Genomic DNA, 18,571 nt, shown 5'->3' on the forward strand with positions numbered 1-18,571 from the left:
TCTTCTTTCCCAGGAAGAATAAAACCCGTGAGCTGCAGGCCAAGCAGCCAGTGTCCCAAGATCTGCTCCAGCTACTGACTTTGAAGCTACTGAGAGGTTTTGACATGATGCACCCGGTTAATTCCTTGTGCTGGCTTTCAAGGTATCAAAAGAAGAACCATCTTTTCAATTTCAAGAAGAACCATTTCAGAAGAATAAAAAAACATTAATTTTTAATCCTAATTAATTCTTTCTTGATGCTGGAACAGCAAGATGAGATGTTTGTACAGCTTCTTCTCTGCCTTTGAATGTACCCTTATACTACAGTGAGGCTTTGATTGTCCCATAGAGACCTTAACGTCTGGCCAGGGTTATCTACCAGTAGTTGTCCAAAAAGATCCTTCCAAGGAGCTGCATCTCTGAGCTTCTTTTCAAAATGCAGCAGAACCAGATCCCACCACTGGTGGTGCTGCTACTGAACAGCCATTTAAATAAATCAGAACAGCCAGAAAAGAGTGGGTTTTTATGACACAGCCCAGAGGTTGTCTGGTGCTGAAGGTCACTTCCACCAGCACTACAGCTGGAGCCCCTTGCTCATTTTAAGCTTGTCCAAATGCTGCCTCCTGTCACCTCCTGTCCTCACATCCTCCAGCCAGCCCCAGCCCTGGCACAGTCAGTCCCAGAAAACCAAGCCTCCCACCAGCCCTCTGATGACTTCACAGATTTTGGTGCTGTCATGAGAGCACGAGGGGTAACCCACAACTGGGATGAAGAGAGGATGTGAAACCTTTCTTCTGGCAGAGTCTCTATTTCATCAACTTGGACTGCTCACAAAACACCACCTGAGGGACTAAAGTCAGCATCTGTTTTTTGCAAACTCAACCTTCTGCAAAGTTATGCAAACAAGAAAAGACTTTGAGTGGGGATGTAACAAACAAGTTCATTTTTCCAAGCCTCAAAATAAACAAAAATTTGCTTATTTTTCTTCATGTTCCAAACCAAGATTCAAAGAGATCCTCTTTCATCCATCATCCAGTTAATCCATCCTTGCTGCTAATGTGAGGAGATATCTCCTACGGGAAAACACATGCAGACTTCAAGAATATTGTGCTTTTCAAAATTTATTTTTAAACTAAATCAGAGATTCCTGAGCATTTCGATGGTTCTTGGTTGCATGGCTTCCATCAACATTCCCAGCGGCTTTAGACCAGAAAGAAGACACAAAGCTATTCCCCTTCTCCACTGAACATTGCCCAGTAGTTACCTGCTTAGTTACACCAATTCTGACAATTCCAGTGGATAAAAATCCTTTTCAGTTTCTGCACCAACATAAGTTTGTTAAAGTTTGTCTTGAAACCAAAAGACTTTCTAGAATATGAATCACCTAAATATCTCAACACTTGAGCCCACAACACCACATCTATTATTAATACAACCACCATTTAGAGCTACAATCAGAAATGGTAACAAAAATGTATCACAGTAGTTGTTCATCTGCAAATCATATGTATTTCTTCAAAATAAACGAAGCGTACCCTGCTCTCTCTCCCTTCCAGCCTCTCATCACAACCCCCTCAACCAACCTCAACAAGCCATAATGCAGAACAAAAACAAAATAAAATTGAAACCTGATAAGGCCACATTCTCAGGGAGAAGCCATGTGTGAGATATTTTTGCTTAATTATTTCAAGCAATGTATGGCCCCTTGGCTGTCACCAAGGTTGGCCTGTCAGGGTAATATCATGAGGAACTATTGTGCAGAGAATCACTAGATACTTCAAGTCTTTGAGACCCTGCTAATCAGCTCATGTTTCATATTCTTTTACCAACTTTTACACAGAAATAGAGCTCTTACTGGTTTGTATCAAGCCCCTTTTCTCCTCTTGTAGGGGTTAGAGAGAAGGTTGGGAGCAGAGATGTGACCCTTTGCCAGTTTGCATGTACAGACATTGCTGCTGCCACTGGTCCAAAAGCAGGTTTTCAGTCTCACCAGACCCACAGAAAATGCAGAGTAAAGTCAGATTGCAGATAAACACTGACTGTTGATTATGGCTAAAGAAATAACTCAGCAGGAGGGAATTCCAGTGCCTGGGCTCCAGCCGGTCACGCCTCAGTGCCTTGTGGATCTGGCTGAGAAGACAGGTGCTTTCAGCCCTAAATTATACAGGATATTGAAAAAGCACCCACTGATGATACTAGAAAGGGAGCTGTTTGCTTTCCAAATAGTTTCCCTTTGAGCTGAGCTGGGGTTTATTATCTGGAGGGAATAATGACATGATTTTTCCTCCGTTACACGGTGGAGTACATAATACACATTGTGTAAGGAATCTGCTGGATGATGTAACTGCTTCCATGAGAGCTCCAGCACAGGAGAAGGAAAGTCTAACTCAAACATACTAGAACACCTTGCTGGCTAGAAAGTTTCCAAATAACTTTATACATGCATTGGCAATAACAACAAAAAATTCCTAACCCCAAGACAGAGCTCATTAATGAGGTTTAATATTTCCAAATGAAATAAATGAGAAAGGTCAGGATAGGACTGGTGTCCTGAGTGCTGCAATACAGGGACAAATCACTTTACAGAAAATAAAGAGAAGCTGCAGAAATCCTACAAGTGAGAACTGTGGAATTTCAAGTGAGCACCAAACAGCAGAATGGAGCTTCAGATGGCACAAAGACCCCTACTAAGGAAAGAGACAAGAAACCCAGAGCAGCACTCACTGCAAGGGCTGATTTCAGACAACCTATTTTGGGGAGGAAAGTGCTGGCCAAGGGAAGCAGGGCGACTGCAGTGTTTACAAACACCATGTGAAGAGGTAGAGCTCGTAATGGGAGCGGAGCAGAACATCCCCTGCGGAAAGGGAGGGGGTGGGAAATGAAGAAATTTGGTAACTTAACTTCCTGGAATAATGCTTTTTAAATCTCTTAACAAGGCACAGATCATGACTTGTAAAATGTGAAAATGATGCCTCTGACAGTAAAGGGAATATGAACATCAGACTTATTCCTCCTGTGAAGTGCTACGGCAGCGATGCAGCAGCAGCCCGGGGAGCTGCACGCACTTGAAAACGAAGCCAAACACAGCTGCCCTGGGTAAAAATTGCATCCTGTGTTGTATTTTCAAACCAAACATTTAAAGAGGCTGCTGGGTTTGGAAGTATTTAGTTTCCTTTGCAACACAGTAGCAATACCAGCATTCCCAAGGATACAAACAAGAAATCATGATCACAGAATGGTTTGGGTTGGAAAGGACCTTAAAAACCATCTCATTCCAGCCCCTGCCATGGGCAGAGACACTTTTTACTACACCAGGCTGATCCAAGCCCTGTCCACCCTGGCCTTGGACACTTCCAGAGGTGGGGCAGCTGCAGCTTCTCTGGGCAACCTAAAATTAAAGCTAATAAATGGATCTTGTAGTTAACCGATGGATAGAAGCCTGTCTCAGGTAACAAGCCTAAAGCTTAGCAGCAAGTGTAACCAAATCCAAGTTTCAGCAGCTGATTCAGCTCTGCCTGTCTCAGAGCATCCCTCTTGCAGGCAACACCCCACAAGCTCTTGTGCAAAGAGATATCCTTCATTATTTTCCAGCTACTGAAAAATTCAAGATGTGCAATACCCAGTCTGATTCCTTTCCAGTATAAAGCCTAAAATTCTTCTGTGTCGAAGTGTCCAGTTACTGGTCTTACTCTTACTACTAGGAATTGGAATAGGGGTATGATGATTACGTTATTTTTGGAGACTTCTTCATCCCTCAAGTTGTGACTTTCAAACTACTTAAATCCCACAAATATTCCCATTAAAATGTTTATCCAAGACAAAGATTAATCAGTTGTTTCTTCACTTTGTTTTTAGGGCTCCTCTTAAATAGATTCCTGTCTACCACTGTTCTATCAGCTCAAGCGGTCATCCAGAGGGGACTGGACATCCAGGCACTTACATTCCAAACTTCACTCCTTGTTCCATGTGCATGTCCTTTTCTTGTTTATATCTCAAAAGATGAATTTCTACCCCAATGTACATTTAGTTTGTTTATGGGAAGCTGCTTCTGTCTGCATGATTTTCCTTGTAGAAACTTAGAAGAGGTCCTGCTGTAGCTGCTGAACTGCGAGGGGTTTGAGATGAAACGACCAAAGCCATTAAACTTGAACTGACTGAAAACAAAACACCCCACTGGAACAGCAGCAATAGTGCTTGAAGGAGCAGATGGAGGCCCTGGAGTACAGAAAAATATCTTAACCTTGTGACTCCAGTGGCTGACTCTATCTGATGGAGTGAAAAAACAAGAAACAGTCAGGTATATTTGTCACCAAACAGTCCTGTTTCTGCCCCTTTCCCAGAGAACTGAGCCACTTGTTTCTGGCTGAAAACACCTCCTTTATCCCCGATTCCCTCCTTCATCTGCTTGTTCAGAGGCTGAAGTCTCTGCTCCACCCTGATTGCTCTTAATTTGTCGGCCCATTCCTTTAGAATTGATGTGTTCTTACCAGATTGTGAGAAAAGGTCAAGCCTTGGCATTCCCCATCCTCAGGCAGTGAGGACAAGACACTGTGGATGGTCCATATTCATAACTGGCTCATAAAAGTGACTACAAAATGAATTATTTTACCAGCAGTGCAAAATCCTTCAGGGCATTCAAAACTGGAACTGGGGAGTGTTGCAAGAACAGGCTCCCAGGGCAGTGGTGGAGTCCCCATCCCTGGAGGGCTTTAAAAAGATGTGGCACTTGAGGACATGGGTTAGTGGTGGCCTTGGCAGTGCTGGGTCAATGGGTGAACTCGATGACCTCAAAGGCCTTTTCTGACCTAAATTCTTGCGTGATTCCATGAAAATCACACCGTGAATTTCATCGGCCTTTGAACCAGGATGGTAACGTGAGGTAACTCCCACAAAATCCACAGCTCAGCCATGCTCTGATCATCCAGCTCTGGAACTGCCCTACCCTGCATCTCAAGAGTTTGTAATAAACCCAGAAGAGTGATAAAAGCTGAATGCATAGGAAAGTGTACATGAATGACAACTGGAGGTGAAGCATGAAGACAAACTGAATGAAAAAGCTGAAGAGACAATTCACTCCTTTCTCATTAAATCAACAAAATAGGGTAAAACTCATTAAATAATCAGTCAGAAAAGGAAAGTGTGTTTCCTGCTCAACAGTAATGGCATTGTGAAACTCATTGTCTGGGATGTTTCAGATCCCAGATTATGAGGGATTTTTGCAAAGAGCAGAGGAAGCAATGGCAGATGCTGCAGTGAGGGCTGTGGGATGGAGATGCAACAAACCAGCAGCAGCCACCAGGAGGGATCAGATATGCTTCTTTCATTCTTCTCAATAATGCATAAGAATTCAAAACAACTCTATTGTAAGAACTATTAGCCCCATAATCAGGTGGTCTGGTTCTTGGATTTCTACTTAATAGTATTTCAGAAAGCAACACAGACATTTCCAAAGCTGTTCTCCTCGAATTTAAGTGCTGTGTACAGAACTCCACATATTTATATGTTCAGTGAATGATTCCAGGTCTTGTTTCCTACCTGCTACTTTTTCTAGGTCAATACAAGCATTATTTACCTCGACTTTCTTCAAGGCTTTGGCCACAGCTCCTTACTCCTTCACAGAGTGCTGCTCTGCTCCACCTCCATTCCTGCCTCCACCTTGTGTAACAAGAACATCACGTCATTTAATATTTCTGGATTCAAGGAAAAGAGAACCACATTTCCTAAGATCCCACATGACAACACAGCTAATTTAGTGATAATGAAGATGACGCACAGGAGGTTGGAGGGGGCCAGGAGGTTCCATCTGCCAGGCAACTGCTCAGACTGACAAAGAGCTGCAGGTTTGAAACGAAGCTTTGAAAACTTTAGAAGGATCCACTTTATTCACATCTGCAGAACCCAGAAAATTTGATAAAAAACCAGAAGCAGAGCATGTTGCACGTAGTTGCCATCCCCAGCCAAGCTGGGATCTCATTACCAAATACTCCACTGGGATTCTCCTGTGGGCAGCTCCCCATCCTTTGGGAATGATTTCCTTTGACCTTCAGAAGACATTCAATATGGATCCACGGGGCTTTGCTTTCACAAAGGGATTAATTTCTCCCAAACCAGAATATGGCTTGCACTCAATCCCAACCATCTCTCTGCCCTCCCTGACCCCCATCCACCCACACTCCATGTCTCCTCCTAGGAGACAGCCTGTAAACACCAAGCTGAAACAGCCAATAAATATCAGATAATTAGACACTCACGATCGAGATAATTAGACACTGTTGACCAACTGATCTCACAAGAATGAGAAAGGACAAGCTCACATTTGCCAGACATGCTGAGCACAGGCTGCTGAGCGCATGACACACATCACAGGGTGGGTGGGAGCATTTTTTGTCTTTTAAAGATCCTCTCAAGCACAATTACCTGTGAGCAGCCCAGACAGGCAGGTCCTGTCCTAACATACCAGCACCTGGATTTCAGCAGCTGGATGAGGCATATACAGCCCTGGTTTATATTTATGGTTCTGAAGATTTTGATGGAAAGTTGTTGGATATGTTACAAAGGTTTATTTGTGTAGATATTGTGTCTTCTTTTTGTCTCTATAATTAATTCTAAGTTTTTCTTGGTTTCTTTAGAAGATGAACTCAAACCAGCTTGCCCTTCTGGGAGGACCTGCTTCAAAAAGAGTGATCCAGGTGTGTTGGCTCATGAGCATCCTTATCTCAGTGCTGGAGCAGTTCCTCCATCCTCTCACCCTGAAACACCAAACACCTTGTGCTGCATCTTCCTTACATTCGTCACCAAGGAAATACATATACAAATTCCTTGTCCAGTATTTGCTTCATTTTAAGTTTGCCAAAAAACTGGCAAGTAAAATCCCTCTTGGTCTTGAGCTGTCTGCAATATCCAGCAAGTCTCTTTCCATCTTGCAGCAGTGGGGCTGAGCCTGTCTCTAAGGTCTCTGTCCTTGTGTTACAACTGGACATAAACAACAAATTCACAGAAGGTAACCAAAATTAGTAACCAGAAATCATCTTCCTCATTGTGCAAAATGCAAAAATCACCTTGTCCAAAATCTCAGCAACGCAGTCTTCCTCCAAACCATGGAAGCTCTCTGCTGTTCCCTAGTCTTTGCCCCCCTCATGGAACTTTTGGGTGTTTCAATACTTCCAATTCATGAGTCTTCCTATATAGGTGGAAAAAAAAAATCTTATTTAGAGCTCTCCACTCTCAGCTGAAAAAGGTTAAATGACTTAAATTTTTCTCACATCTTGGCCATCTCTCTCAGCCTCCCTCTCCTTGCCTGTGATTCTCACTGGCCTACTGAAGAGTTACCAGAAATCCTCATCTTGGCTCATGTTTTGCTGTTACTCATCCTTATTCACACTACACCTAGACTACTGAAATATCTGCTTAAAATATTCCAGGAACTCTCCAGCTCACTTAAGCACTCAGGGTCTGGAATAATTTGGCCAGAAATGTCTCATTTTCCAGGAAATGGATGATGTCATCCTGTTATCTGTCAGCTGCACTGCACTGCCCATCATCCTGGCCCTCACAGCTCTCTGCTGATTTACTCTCCTCATCCACCCACTTCACCCCAAAAGACGCAAGAAGTGACGACAGTTCGGATAAAATTCTGCCATTTTCAGTATTTTGCTGAAGGCATCAAAATATACCCCTGTTGATTATCTTTGTTTTCCCTGGAGCAGAGGAAGAGTAAAAACTGACCTCCTTTGGGACTCTGGAAAGGCTGTGGCCATCCCAATCTCTTTGACTGATCAATGCATCTAAAAAGTTTGTGCCAAGAAGGGCTTTGCTAAGGCACAACTCACTTCTGAAAATCCAGTTGTGAGAAAGGCAAGGACATGGGAACAGATCAGTGACAGCAGGAAATGAGGTCCTAACTCCTTATCTCACAAGGTTATGGTTTCTTTGGAATAACTAACTAACTAGAGTTTACTCACTGAATTCAGGACAACTAAACCACAATATTACTCACAAAGAAGCAAGATGTTCTGGGCTTTCCTTACCTAGTAATAGCAGCAGCATCTGGATTCTTGCAAATACACAAAATGACAGGGAATAGTGGAGAAGCCTGGAATTTTTTTTTTTTTTTTTAATTTGTAGGGTTTTTCTCTCTACAGTAGTGTGTGTGTGGAGAGAAACAGATACCCTTTGATTAGGACAAAAAAGCATTTCATGCTCAGGCAACAGAAGAGATCCTGAACTGTGGTTTTAGCAGAGATTAAATTAAAATACAGCAAAATATCACCAGAGCAGTAAGAACAAAAGGAAGCATCACTAGGCAACCACACTGGGTCAGTGGGGCATCAGCCCTACTGCTGTCCTTGCAGAGAGCCTACACAGGACAGAAGGAAAATCTTGGGAAAGCCCCGGGGAAGAACCAGAATGGGATAATTCATTAAAAAAACATACATTGCAAGCACGCAATGATCAAGCGTAGTGAGTTCCATCAGTCATTGCTGTGGTCCCTGACAGCCAAGCACAGAGAGAACCAGATCCAACACATGTGGCAATGAGATTACCAGAGTGCTTCCTTAAAACTGCTGTTTAAGACAACTGCACAACAACTATCAACAAACAGAGCATCATCATATTTCCAACTACACCTAAGGCTCACATTAGGACAAACTACCCAGCAGCTGTTCTTCAGGACAGCTTGCCTAAATAATTATTTCTGGGTGTATTGCAGACCTCAGTTTTTTTGTTTCACCCTTTTGGACCAAATTCCTTATTTATCCTCCTACTGTCCACAGCTTTTCTGGAAAGCTCCCCTGCCACTTGAAGCCAGCTGGTGTGACTGTGAGCAAAACACAATGACTCCTATTCTGGATCAGCTTTTACAGTCCCGCCCTGGAGGTCTTTCTCCTTTATCTCCAACTCTTCCTTACTTCTTTTCAACATCTGGGTAGCTCTCCTGAGGCTCCAGAAATAAGCACACACTTTACATCCTGTTCCTCCACCCCCCAAGACATACTGTAATGAATACAGAAAACACATGCTCCAGGATAATTTGTTATCTCATGCAGAGCCATTAGCATCAGCTTCCTTCCCTGTATGGAGTCAAGTCAAGCTCAGAGACAAATTTTCCAGGTTGCACATGCCACATGTCTCCTTGTTCCTTCCTTCCCTCTCCTCCCATTAGGGACCATCCTTCCTGCTTATCAAGACCAAGGAAAAAGAGCCAAACTTAGGAGGTCTCTTGAGATACTGATCTGCCTGTCCTATAATGCAAAGCAGCTTATTAGAGTCACTGGAACGACTCAAAAGCCATATAAAAGCAACACAGATTTCACTCATTCCCAGCAGCACAACAGCACCTTGCAATTCCTGGTAATAAAAACGTAACGGCACTGGCGGGACAGAGGCTGGAAGTGCTCCAGCTTGTCTCAGCTGAGGAACAGAGGGATTTCTCAGGGCTCTCATAGCTTACACCAGACACTGCAGGCACGAGGGATGGGGGAGAAGGATGGAAATCACCTACTCTGAAAACCTCAGGGATAGCTTTGTGATGAACCCAACAGACTCATACGCTGTACACAAAGAAATGGAGCTCTGACACACTGGTCAACAGGCTTCCTGTCCTCTTTTTTTTTGCCAGAAGCTACAAAAACTGCTATTCTCTCCCAGTTCCAGCTCAAGGGGCTGCTGGCTGTCTCATGCAGGCAGAACAGGTTCAATGCTTTCAGCTCTTGAGGTCACCAGATTAAGCCGGTGGCCAATACAGGTGACAACAAAATTTTCCAAATTTTGGAAATTGGACTATTCTTCTTATGAGTTGGTTTTATTCCCAGCACAGGAAAATCCTTCTTAATCAGGGAAGCTCCTGGCAAAATCAGAGTGGCTGGTAACAATTTGCTTCTTTCCTCTCTCAGACCCAAGTCCAAAGCCCACCAGCGGTGATGGGAAGCCCCACTGGTTTCACCAGGCCTTGGCACAAAGCCTCAGCACAAAGAGCTGATGGGGATGAAGTTTTGGAAGCATGGAGGTGGCTAACAGATCCCAGAACATGACAAAGCACTTAGAGCATTTGCATACAAATGCTCTTTGCTTGTTTATTGCTTCATCTGCTGCTTGTAAGTCCTTTTAACACACCCTCTAATTCTGTTATTACAAAAAAGAGTGCATGCAAATAACTGCCTGAAGTGAACTCAAGCAGAGAACAATCCATTAACCACTGTGCTTATATTCAAAAAAGTGTTAGAAACCCTCAATAAGGAATGGTGGTTTGAGGGGAAAACCCTCGGTATTCAGGCAACTGCTGCAAACACACAGCCCTGAGTTACACGAGCTGGAAGGCAGAATTCAAAATGCAAATGTTCATATTAAAACAAACTGCTAATTAAGAGCAGGCTTCATTATAGAGATTATCCCTCTTTAAAGACTCGACCAGACGTGCACATTTCCAGCACAAACCAGGAAGATACAACGAAATACTCCCAGGCTTGAGCCCGTTCTCTTCTTCGTCCTTCCTGACCCTAAAACGGCCATTACACATCTCGAATGTTTAGTCTGGAAAACTCGGGGTCAGCTTTTGTGGGGAGCCATGAGAAAGGAGCTGCTGTGGCAGGGCCAAGTGACACTGTGCCCTGTCCCCTGCCTGGGCGAGGACCCCGGGAGCAGCTGCCAACAGCGATCCAGCGCCGATTCCCAGGCCTCCGACGGGCTCTGTGGGCTATTTAGCAACAACAGCTCACTCAAAAAATACCAGGAGTGACCTTGTCCAAGGATTATCTGCAAAATCTCCCCTGCTCCTTGTATTTTTAATGAAATAAAAGTATTTTCAATAGAACGGATGTCAGGGTTTGAGCCAGATAAACAAGTTACAGAGACCAAGTGCTGAGTTTCACTGATGCAGACTGGCATAAAATTAGGAAAAAAGGGCAGAAGTCACTTGTCAGATTTTAACCCTGGAGAAATAAACTCAAATGTTGATGTAAGAAAAAAGTATTTCTCAAGGCATGGCTTCATATAATTTCCATTATTTGCCTTCCTATTGCCACCTGTTATTTTGAGAACTGTTTAAGTAAAAGAAACACAGAACCAGACCTATCATATGTTATATTATTTCTCTAAATATGGCTCTAAAAATGGCTTTTAAAAACATACAGTTAATTCAGTGTAGAGAAACTTGTTTTACTGAAATAACTTGACAGCCTGAACTCTGAGAGATTTCCCCAAACTTCAGAGATCGCCCTGCTGTTGAACATTGGGTCCAACACCTCCGTACTCATGCCCAAAAGCACGTGGACATCTTTTAAAGACACATTAGGTTGCCCTTTAGAACTTGTGTTTCAAGACAATCAATCCAAAAGGAAAAAATGAAAATTTGCCACATTTTTCTGAGTTGTATTAACTGGAAAAAACTGTTGGTATCAGTAACAATTGAGCAGAATGAATTATGGAGAGCAAAGTTTGAACAACTGAATTCAGAACAAAACTTGCAAATCTGATGGCCACTCAAACATTAACTTGTGACAAGGGCAACCAGAGTTTCTTTTGGGAAAAAGAGCCCACTGATGCAATGTCAGTTTATTCACACAGATGCACCTATTCTACATCCATAATGCAGCAATAAAACTGCTGCTCTTGTTTTCAGCACCCTGCACGTCTTCACATCATGCTGGGAACAGAGAATGACCATTTTGCTCCTGAAACACATGTACAGGACTGAGAACAGGCACGTTTTCATCTCTGTATCTGCTGGAGACTTCTGTTTCAAAGAAGAGAAAAGAAGTCTTTCTTCTGAATGCACATGATCATAATTGAACACACTATCAAAACTGAAGGCTGAATACAAATTCTTTCTTAGAAGAACATTAGAAATTTTGTGAAGGCACAGGGAAATAAGTCACTGCATTCAGCCAGTTCCCTCTTCTCTCACCTCCAATAGAAAAAAAGTAGATTTGTGCTGGCTTTTTTTTGAGATTAGCTAACAGTAATTTTTCCTTGTACGGTAGAAATTTCTATTATTACAGCTATAGAGGACTTAGATCCCTTAGCAAACCCCCAAGAATGAGTAATGGTCTCATTTTCCATCTGCAATACTGAGCAAGAGCCAAGGGCAACCCACTGATACCAGAGGATTTGGACCATGGGTTTCAGTTTTGCCTCCTACTCTTGTCAAAGGCCTCTGCTGAAAGCCTCCTATAAACAGGACTTTATAAAAGCGGCTTTTCAAGGTTCCATAGAAATTCAAATTAACTTATTTCCTTTGTCATGGATTTCTGAGTCATCTTTTCTAAGGGAAGGGAGAGGAAATATAATCAGAAAAGGGAATTATTCCTATTTTACTAGAGGGAGCAGATCTACACGAGTCATCCTTTATCTTGTCATCTTCCTGACCACAGTATTGTGAAAAGCCCACAAGCAGAAATGGCAACAAACATCAATGAAATACTGTGCTCTTTATATCATTAAGTTCTGCCATGAGCAGGAAGGGAACCCATAGCATCTTTCAACCCTGCCTTTGTTACTCACACCACGCCTTCTGGAAGGCACAGTACACAAAATGTTATGCAAAACCAAGCCATTCCTGGTAGCTTAGCAAGAAGCATTCATTACACAGCAGAAAACTTTCATTTCAGTGCATCCTTGTTAAACGAGCTGAAAAAAATCTATCACAAGGCCAGAGCTGTCCTGTGATGGGGGCATCAAACAGTCCTGCTCCCCTTTCCCACCAACTTCTGCACTGGGATACACTATAACTCCCAAGAAAAGAAAGTTGGGAGCATGTGGAGATGGGTTGTACCTAGCCCTGAGTCCTACCAACATGTCAAAATGTGGTCACATCAAAGGCTGAAGCCACAACCTCCAAAACATGCTGGTGCCCCTCTGCAACAGGTGGTGAAACTGCTCTGTGCTGAAACAGGGGTTATGGTCACAGCTTTTGAACTCTCCCCTTTAAGAAACATTTTATGGGAAACTGTGTTTATAGGAGCTGGCTATCATTACACCAGATCTTGGAAAAGCATAGTGCTTTCTAGTGAAAGCTTAAGCAAATAGCTAAATCCCCAAAGCCCCTATTTTTCCAGTAACTGAAAGGAAGACCCAGAATTTGAATTTCTAGTCTGCACATTTCCTTCACTTTCCATCTAAAAGAAAGAGCATTTAGATATAAGGGTGTCAAGTGATACGAATCATCTTTAAAGCATTCAGTTTAATTAGACAAGGGTAAGGAGGTTTAAAGCAAGTCACTGAAATCTAATTCTCTGCATGAACTCCTATCATACAGCAGAAGAGTGAAATCAGGAAAAGTGAAAAAGCAAGGGTTTAGCTGAGCTTATTTGTTACAGCTACTACTCTTGAACAAAGTGGCTTTTATGGCCATGAACTTCCGTGGGAGCATAAGTCAAGTTCATGGTGACAATCCATCATTTTGGGGAAGAACCCTACTGTAACCTCACATCTGTGCATGGCAGGAATAAGAGGCAGCTGTGAGCAGCTACTCTGAGAACAAGTCCTACTCAAAACCCACAAAATATCTATGCTGGGTATGTTCTGGTAAGGCAGATGAGTCAAGGGAACTTCAGCTCATCTCCTGCCTTCGGAACAGATGCCACCACCCCGACAGGGACAGCCAGCTGTGGAGCCTGACTTCATTTATACATTACAGTAAACCCCCTAAGTTTCTTAATAGTACACAAAACAGGCAGTCAAGGTTTCAATTCCAAATAGATTTTTTTTTTGATGCAGAATAGTTCACTTTGCAGATGCTGTAATAGATTTGGGAAAAGGAGATGGGACAGGACATGGATGAGGAGAGGAAAGTCATGAGGTTTCAAACTGTGCTTTTTCCTCTGCATGGACAGAAAAAGACAGCACCTAATTGCTACCTCAATTCAGTATCAGTCCAGGTTTGTTTCAACAAGAGTGTTTCCTCCAGCACCAGCTCTAATGCAAGGGAGAATTTAATGCCATTAGAGCAACCACCAAGGTTCCTGCTGACGGGCAATTCTGCTCGGAGCACTGGATGGTCTCTTGACCCTGAAGATAAGGGGAGAACAAGAACCCAAACAAACACCCCAATTCAAAGTCCACATATGTTTTTTGTGTTCTTCTCTGGGCAACCAAGTGGCACTGCTTCATTGTTATTTCACAATCAAGAGAATCCTCCAGAGAAGGGTCTATAGTGCCTTATCAGAACCAAAACAGCCCCAGGGAAGACCTGGTGGGTCCGTACCAGTCAAGAGCGTGGCAGCAGCAAAACCAGTGTGGAGTGCGAGGGAATCTCTAAGTCTGATTTAAAAGAAGTCTGAATAGGAATCATTTACTACCCCCATGATTACACAAGAAAATGATATCATCAGCAAGATGAAAGACTGTACAGAGAGACAGCAACATTCATTACTTCCCAGCTGAAATCAGGACTCAACCTGGAAACAAAAGCTTCAGCTCCTCTGCGGTTGGGTAATTAAACACAGAAGGGGCTGAAGAGAAAAGGCTTTTCATTCACCATCATACAGACCTTAAAGGTGCATTCAAACTTCTTTCCTGAAGCTGAACTTTCATCCAGCTACCAGGATGAAGTATTTGGCTCAAGTAGACGGAAGTCTGGCCTTCCATCACCCACTGAAGAAACAGGACTCGTCCACATGGAGGTTTACTGTAATACTTTGGGCTGTTAAGAGTTAGTAGGGTCATTTCAGTTTTGGAATTTCAGTGCAACCTTTTTGTCCATCCAGCAGCCTTATCCACATCAGAAAGGGGAGGTGAATTGTGGCACTTTTGATAGAGGAAAGATCTATTCCAACTCACTGGTGAGGTACAATTCTGACTGAGCCACGGGCAAAGACTCTTTGTAGTGCAACACACGAAGTATTACACAGTCCAGATGTAGCTCTTAACAATGACAACGAAATTCTCACTGGAGGGATAGTTTTGCATGGCATAATTCACTACAAGTGAAAACTATGCGAGCCAAGAGAAAGATATAATCTAATTATTTCTGGTTTCTCAGGGCTGAAGGTGAGAGAGAAATTTAAAAGCAAACAAAGCTGCATTGCTCAATATGGAATGCTGCAATATAAAGAAGTGAAAATTAAGGCCCTGCACAAAACATGTCAGTTTTTGATAGATATGGCACTAACATATATTAATATTTCTGACAAGCCAAGAATGTCAGATTTCTAAGCACAATATGAATCACATTAGAATTAAGAACAGCTGAGCCTGCACAACAGATTATACAAGTATTTATGAAGCACAGGAAATACTCAAAGCCAGCAAGTTCAGCTGTATACCAATATAACTAATAACTATTATGCTCCATGTATCTGGTAAAAAGCCACTTTATTGACCAGATAACTTCAAATTAACAAAATACTGGATAAAATATTGAACATCCAGGCAAAATATAGGAGGCATTAAAAATGCCCTTTAAAACAAAGAGAGTGTTCTCATTAAAAGTTGTTCTCCTACCAAAACTGAAGGAAGATCAACGAATCATGAAAGTAATTCAAGTTGAGCAAAGTTCTTTGCTCAAAATGGCAGATCTCAAAAATTCTGGCAAAATGGCTGGACAAGAAAAATAATCAGTGTGCCCAAGATTGGGAAGAAGAAAACACAAACCACAAGATTCAATCTGCCACAAAGATGATCTGAAACTATTTATCAGATAAGATTGAAACTGTCCCTATCTGGACACCTTTCAAAGAACTCTCATTTGGAATCATGAAAGTGTTTTCTACTATTGGCTGAAAACAACTGATGAGACTCCTAAAACAGCTCCTTAATTTAATTTATTTGGACGTGAACAAATTAAAAGCAGAGTTACAGGATATAGTACTAATAATGCAGATATGTCATGGTAACATTTTTTGGTGCCCTTAATCAGTTTGATTCATTAAAATAGTAACTGGTTGTGATGTGAAAGAGCTTTGCTAAGTGTTAGAGTCTTAAAAAAACATAAGATAAATCAGTGATTTGGAATGAAACACTGGAACTGAAGTCAATGAAAACGCAGTGTAAGATATTTTCGTTTTATGAAAAAAGCATTGAGTCTTTAGCCAAGAAAGCAAAGTCCTGAGCAGTATCACAAAAACTGACATCACATGAGATTTTTTCACTTAGTCACCTTTCAGTTCACCTGCTAAGGATGGCGTCCTCTGGAGCAAGAGATGTCTCATTCCCCATCCTCCTCACTGAGGTGTGGAACACAGGTTGTGAAGAGAGAGAGAAAAGTCAGCACTGATACCAAAGACAAGAGCTGCAAGGGGGTGGGTGCCCACAGAACCACAGACTGGTTTGGGCTGGGAGTGACCTGAGAGCTCATCTCATTCCAACCGTGCCATGGGCAAGGACACCTTCCACTATCCCAGGCTGCCTCAAGCCATCCAGCCTGGCTTTGAGCACCTCCACGGACACAGCAACCAAACACAAACCCACCAGAGCTCAAGGTAAGGTGCTCAGGGAACCAGAAGAGACCAGAAAAAGCCCCATGAGATTCAGTCATTTGTTCACAAGAGCAGGAGACATCAGGACTGGGCTCCATCCAGTTGGGAACCTGCTTTGAATGATCTTTTGGGGTCAGCCTCAGAGATTGTGTAACAGTTTTGTTATTTTCTCTCTCTGTGGCACAGTTTTAACAAACCTGTAATCACAGCACTAAAGAGTGGGAATGTGAGTACAAATCCCCATCCTTAATTACTTTGCCTGGCTCAGAGTGGGAATTTTTAATTCAAGTCTTCCACTCATCAGGAGGGTGCCTGAACCATCAGAAAACACAGTGACTTTTTTTCTGGCTCACTAACCATTAAATAACTCACACAAAGTTGAAAAGGAACAGACTCAAATACTCACAAAGATTATTTTATATTAAGGACGTTCAAACTTCTAAGCCCAGCAACCCACATACCAAACATTTCTGTAAGATCAAAAGGCACATTTTCTGCTCTCTCCCTCACACAATCCCACACACATCTAAACTTCATCCTCTTATCAAACATCCTGGGCACTTTATTTTCAGACTGACTGCTCTCTAAAAATTATTTGGTTTTGCTTCCTAGCAGCTATATTAAAACCCATTATATGAGATGAGCAATATCCAAGAGAGCCAGGGGATGGATCTCAAGTTGGGCTGCTCAAGACAGACACAGCTTGGAAGTCATTCTCAGTAACCCACATCCTGCAGTCAGGTACTCTGAGGTTTGAAAATCAAGCATTAGATGAAGCTGAATTTAAATTTCTCTTACTCCATGCAAATGCTATAGTCAGGTAGGAACAGATGAGAACCTAAAAATCCCACTTGTACTGGCTTGTAGGTGGATAAGACATGGACAGTAACTTTTTCCAGCATCACCTTTGACTTATCATGAACAAGGGCAGATGTGACAGTTCCAAATCCACAGCATCGAAATGTGCTACTCAAACTCACCACCTTGTATTTTAAACACACTGTGAATGCAGACTGCAAGCAATCACAGACTCAGCAAAGAACAGAAGAACCTGCTGTTGTGCTAATGTATATAAAATTTAATCTCTAATGGCTTCAAAATTAATTAAGTCTTTAAAATGTTTACATTTCATTGCAGGTCTACTTCCATCTGCTGTATTAGAGAATAAGCAGACCTGTTAAGTTTCTCAAGACATGGAATGAACATCAAACTGAAATTTCTCACCAGCTCACTCTGAAGGTATCAGTTTAACTCTAGTAAAACAGGCAGTTTTCAGCTGAAAAATAAAATTGTCTGCTGGTTGCTTATAAAGTTGGCTTGAACTACAGAATCCCTCCTAGTGCTCCTTCACAGTGTTTCACAAATACCTTCCAAAAATACTCATCTCATTAGGCCATAAAAAAGGAGCAGAACTGCAAGTTGACGACTCAAAGCAATTATTTGCTCTTTCACACCAGATTAAATGTTGAGTAACCACCACCTTCAGTGGAGTTACTATGGTCCAAGTCAGAAATGAGGACAAAATTAAGTAGAATGCTTCCATTAACTTCCAGTTACTTGTGACAGAACAGATGATCTATTTGGAGTCTATTAAGACTGCAAATAAACTCTATTTCTGCAAAACAGAATGGAAGAATTATGGCAAATTTTGTGGTCTTTAAGAAAGAATAAATGGTTTTACTGTAGATCAGTTACTTACAGACCTTCATCTTCTCCTAAAGTGTTAACTCTTGTAACCTACTTCCTGTAAACTTCTTTTCCTTCACCTTTCTCACTCCTTTTAATTTAATGGATTTAATGGATGTATTTAATGGATGCTGAGGGGTCTGTAAAAACACTGCAACAGATCAAGTCAAAAGGGAGGGACATACAGACCCTGTAGCACCCACCACTCTCAAACCCACTTGCTTTAAGAGTATACCAACTCTACCACCTGAGAAACCTGCAAGTCTGAAGAAGGCTCAGAAATGCTTCCAGGCCCTTTACGAGCACCTCTGGAGACGGTCAAACATCCTTCTCATAAACGTGACAACATTCAGAACTTACCTGGGACCTCACAAACAGCAGCCAGCAGCACTTGAGAGCCCAGATGTGGAGGAAACAGCTGGAGCTCTGACTTCTTCACTAGACAGCTGGAGACATCCCAATAAAAGTCAGTGCAGCTTTCTGCTGTTCCAGCT

The sequence above is a fragment of the Sylvia atricapilla genome, chromosome 13, assembly GCF_009819655.1.
Source record: "Sylvia atricapilla isolate bSylAtr1 chromosome 13, bSylAtr1.pri, whole genome shotgun sequence".
Taxonomy (NCBI): domain Eukaryota; kingdom Metazoa; phylum Chordata; class Aves; order Passeriformes; family Sylviidae; genus Sylvia; species Sylvia atricapilla.